At 35.3% G+C, this 4,524-nt stretch overlaps 1 pseudogene; it reads right to left on the minus strand.

The window, feature by feature from the left end:
• Nucleotides 1-2,971: 2,971 nt before the first annotated feature.
• LOC120612256 (dnaJ homolog subfamily C member 8-like) lies at nucleotides 2,972-3,722 on the minus strand (annotated as a pseudogene).
• Nucleotides 3,723-4,524: the final 802 nt, after the last annotated feature.

The following is a 4,524-nucleotide window of genomic DNA, read 5'->3' on the forward strand; positions in this document are numbered from 1 at the left end:
ATCTAGTATTTCAACTCCTGGGTACATACCACCAAAAATCAGTTGAACATGTGCATCAGAAGACATTTACACACTGTAATGGCAAAAAACAATAAAAGGAATCTAAATGCCTATCAGTAAAGGTAAATATAAGAATATTATAGTATATGAATACAATGGAATATTTACTATATATGTGAAAATGAATGAAATAGGTTTATATGCCTAAACATTAATATGTAAGAATAAAATATATGTGAAAAACCAAATTGCACGATACAAGCAATATAATGCCATTAATATATATTTAAAACATGCAAATACTAAAACTACTAATATATACATATTCACACATGTAACAAAATATTAAACCATATTGTAATAATAAAAATATTCATACTAGTAATATGCTCCGATAAAGTTGGGAGGAGAATTAAACTGAGGAAAAAAATAAAGACTTTTAAATGATGTTTTTCATGTTAGATACATATATACCATAAAATAGTAAATAAAAAATGTTTTCACAAATATAGAATAATTTTGTTAATTGTGAAAAGTGATATCATGGATGTTTGTTGCAGTTGTTAATGTATTGTTTCTAAAATTTTTAGCGAATATAAATGAAAAGTAAACCTTAACAAAATATGACATTATGTACTTTTATAATTTTGTTAAATTTTAAATTAAAGTTGACAATCAGTATTAAATTAGTTTTAGGTATACAACATAAAAATAGTGATTAGACATTTATATAAATTACAAGTGATCATCCTGATAATCTAGTACCCATCTGACACCATACATAGTTATTACAACATTATTGACTATATTCTTTATATTATACTTTACATTCCCATGACTATTTTGTAACTATCAATTCGAACTTTTTAATTCCTTCTCCATTTTCACCTAACCCCCAAAACCCTTCCTATCAAGAAACCATCAAAATGTTTTCTGTTTTTATAAGTTTGTTTCTGTTTTGCTTTTCTTATTTTGTTCTTTAGAGTCCACAGGAAAGTAAAATCATATGGTATATTCATCTTTCTGTCTAATATACTCTGCTCAGCACCATACAGTCTAGGTCCAAAAGCATTGTTGTAGATGATAAGATATTTTTTATGGCCAAGTCATATTTTATTGTATAATTGTACCACCTTCTCTTCATCCATTCATCCGTTGATGAATATCCAGGTTGCCTCTATATCTTGGCTATTGCAAATAAAGCGGAAATGAACATATGGACTCATATGTCCCTTAGAAGTAGTGTTTTGTATTTCTTCAAATAAATACCCAGAAGTGAGATAACTGGATCCTTTTGTCTCTTGCTACAGCTTTTGTTTTATAATTTATTTTGTCTGGTATAAGTATTGTTATCCTAACTTTTTCTTGTTTCCATTTTTATTAAATATCTTTTCTCCTCTCTTTACTTTCAATCTGTGTGTGTCTTTCAAGCTGAAGATAGTCATCAGTAGGCAGCATATGAAAAATATCTTGTTTTCTTATCTATTCAGCCACACTATATCTTTTGATTGAAGCACTTAATCTATTTACATTTCAAGTAATTGTTGATAAATCTGTTGTTACTGCCATTTTATTTTTCACGATTTTTATTTTTATTTTTTCTTTCTTAAAATTCTCTAACATTTCTTCTAGTAATACTTATTTGAGTTGCTGAACTCTTTTAGCATTTTCTTGTCTGGGGAGCTCTCTATCTGTCCTTTAATTTTAAATAATAGCTTTGTTGGGTAGAATAATTTTGGTTGTAGGTTCTTGATTTTCATCGCTTTGAATATTTACTGCCAAATACGTCTGAACTTCAAAGTTTCTGTTGAGAAATCAACTGACAGTCTAATGGGGTCTCCCTCATGGGTAACTAACTTATTTTCTCTTGCTGCTTTTGAGATTCTCACATTGTCTTTAAACTTGTGAATTTTAGTTATTATGTGTATTGGCCTGGGCCTCTTTGGGTTCATGTTATTGAGAAACTGAACTTCTGGGAATTATATGTCTATTTCCTTCACCAGGTTAAGGTTTTTCCATCATTATTTCTTTAAATTAATTTTCAATTCTTTTTCTCTCTTCTCCTTCTGGTATCCCTATGATGTAAAACATTTGTATGATTGATGTTGGCCCAGAGTCTCCTTAAACTATCTTCATTTTTTTTTTGGACGCGTTTTTCTTATTGCCATTTTGACTGGGTATTTTTTGCTACCTTTTCCTCTAAATTGCTAATCCAAATTCTCTGCTTTATTTATTCTACTATTCATTCTCTATAATGTATTCTTTTTTAGGGTATAAAAATTTATTACACATACAGAATATTATCACTAATGAATGCAGACAGGCTAGGACACAATGATAGTGGGATGAAGAACCACTAGCTCTTTGGATAGTGAAGAGTTTTAGGTGGCTTGGAGATACATGCCATGAGCACTGGTCAGTCAGATAAGAGACGCATATCAAATGCCACAGGACATCAGGGCATCCAGTGATTGCTTTGCGCCCACTGCCTTCCCTGTCTGATATGGGGCTTCCAAGGATGCCACATCCGGGAGTAAGGCACTGAAGCAAAGGGGCTTCCTAAGGTGGCCCAGGCTTGCCTCTGAAGTCACGGAAACACCATTTTAAGCAATATGTTTAAATGGATGATTTCTACAAACTTTACATGAAGTTTCTAACCATCACAATTCAGTGAAGTACAAAACACTAAGTTATAGGATGTGGGAAGAGAAGGCAGTACCAATGGTGGCACCTTCCAATATCTTGGTTGGTCTAGGGGTAGGGGATGGGAAAAGGTTTCTTTTTAAACCGAGCTCCCCATTGCAATGTACAAAAGAATTACTCTGATTGATATTAAATTGTATTGAAAACAAAATGAACTAAAAAAGCAAATAATACTCCATGTTGGATGAAAGTGGAAGAAAAGAATGAGTCCTTCAAAGCAGGAAGAGAGACAGTTGGGGGAAGATTCTATGGCTGTGACCACAGGTGGTTACTCACGCTGCTCCATTTTTACTTTCGGTGGTCTCAGGAAGGTCCGATTTTTCTTCTCTTTCATCTCCTTTGTATTTGCTTGGAAATTTCGCCAGCTGTTCACATGACCATCTAGACTTTCCTAAAAGTTTTTCTGCCACTCAGTTTCCCATTTGGCTTTTTCTTGAGCTTCAATCTCTTCTTCCCTTTGTTGCTTCCTTTCATGCATCTCTTTGGCTTCTCCTTCCTTTTAATTTCCAGCTCAGCAGAGTTTCATAGTCTGTTTGTATACTGCTTGTTTGAACATCTCAGGATCATCCTCCTCCACATATGTAGGTTTTTCTACCTTCTATAGTTGCTTTTTTCTCTCTTTCACAGTATGTTCCACAGATTCTTTCCCTGCCTGAATTATATCCAGGGCCCTCTTCTTTTGTTCCTGATCCAGTAGCAACTTGTAAGCTTTGTCCACAGCTTCAAAACTCTGTTGTGCTTTGTCAGCATCATCTTGATTTGTCAGGATGCACCAGTATGGACAACTGCTGAAACCTCATTTTTATTTCTTCATCCGTCACTTCAGGATCTATCCAAAGGACCTCGAATGGGTTCAAATTGAAGTAGGAGGAATCAGGATGGATCAATCTTTCAATCTGATTTTTGGATGTTAGAACCAAATCTCTCTTCTCTATTTGTTTCACCTCACTGTAGAAAGTCATAAATGCCTCCTCCATGCTGCTGCCACCCAAAGCCCCACTCTCTCCTGGAGCCGTCATTTCCCCAGTCCAGCCACCATGTGATCTCAATGTATTCTTAATTTCAGTTATTGTATTCTTTGTTTCTGACTGCTTTTTTTTATGTTTTCTATACCCATTTTTATGTTTCCTATGACTTTGTTGAAGTTCTCACAGAGTTCATTTACTCTTCTTCTAATTTCATTGAACACCACTGAACACTGGTTATCAGGGTTTTAAACTCTGCATCTGGTAGATTGTTTGTTTTTATTTTGTTTGTTTTTTTCTGGTGCTTTGTTCTATGTTTTCATTTTGGATATGTTTCTTTGTCTACCTACTTTGGCTACCTCTCTGTGTCTGTTTCTATGTATTAGGCAGAGCTGCTATGTCTCCCAGTTTTGGTAGAGTGTCCTTAAATACTAGGTGTCCTGTGGGGCCCAATGACACCGTCTTACTGGTCACCTGAGCTGGGTATTTCAGGTGTGTTCCTTTTATGGTTTGTATGTGCCCTCCTGTTGTATTTGAGTCATGGCTGCTATTTGACCCTCTGGTTGATTTGTTGTGAGAATTGACCTTGACTACAATGGAGCAGCTGTTGTGCAAGAGATGACCCTATGAAGCAGAATTTGCTTTAGCAGGGTTTTGGCACCTGCCTAGTCTGCCCTTTGAGTATGTTTTGTGTGTGTGTGTGTGTGTGTGTGTGTGTGTGTGTGTGTGTGTGTGGGTTCATCTTTGGGTGGCGCTCTGATGTGGTCTAAAGTTGGCCACCAGGTGTGTTGGTTCTGGAACCTCTTGGGAGGAACTCCATTGCAGGACTCAGCTACTTCCTGTGACCTGCCCAGGA

Source organism: Pteropus medius, unplaced genomic scaffold, assembly GCF_902729225.1.
Source record: "Pteropus medius unplaced genomic scaffold, Ma_sr-lr_union100, whole genome shotgun sequence".
NCBI lineage: Eukaryota > Metazoa > Chordata > Mammalia > Chiroptera > Pteropodidae > Pteropus > Pteropus medius.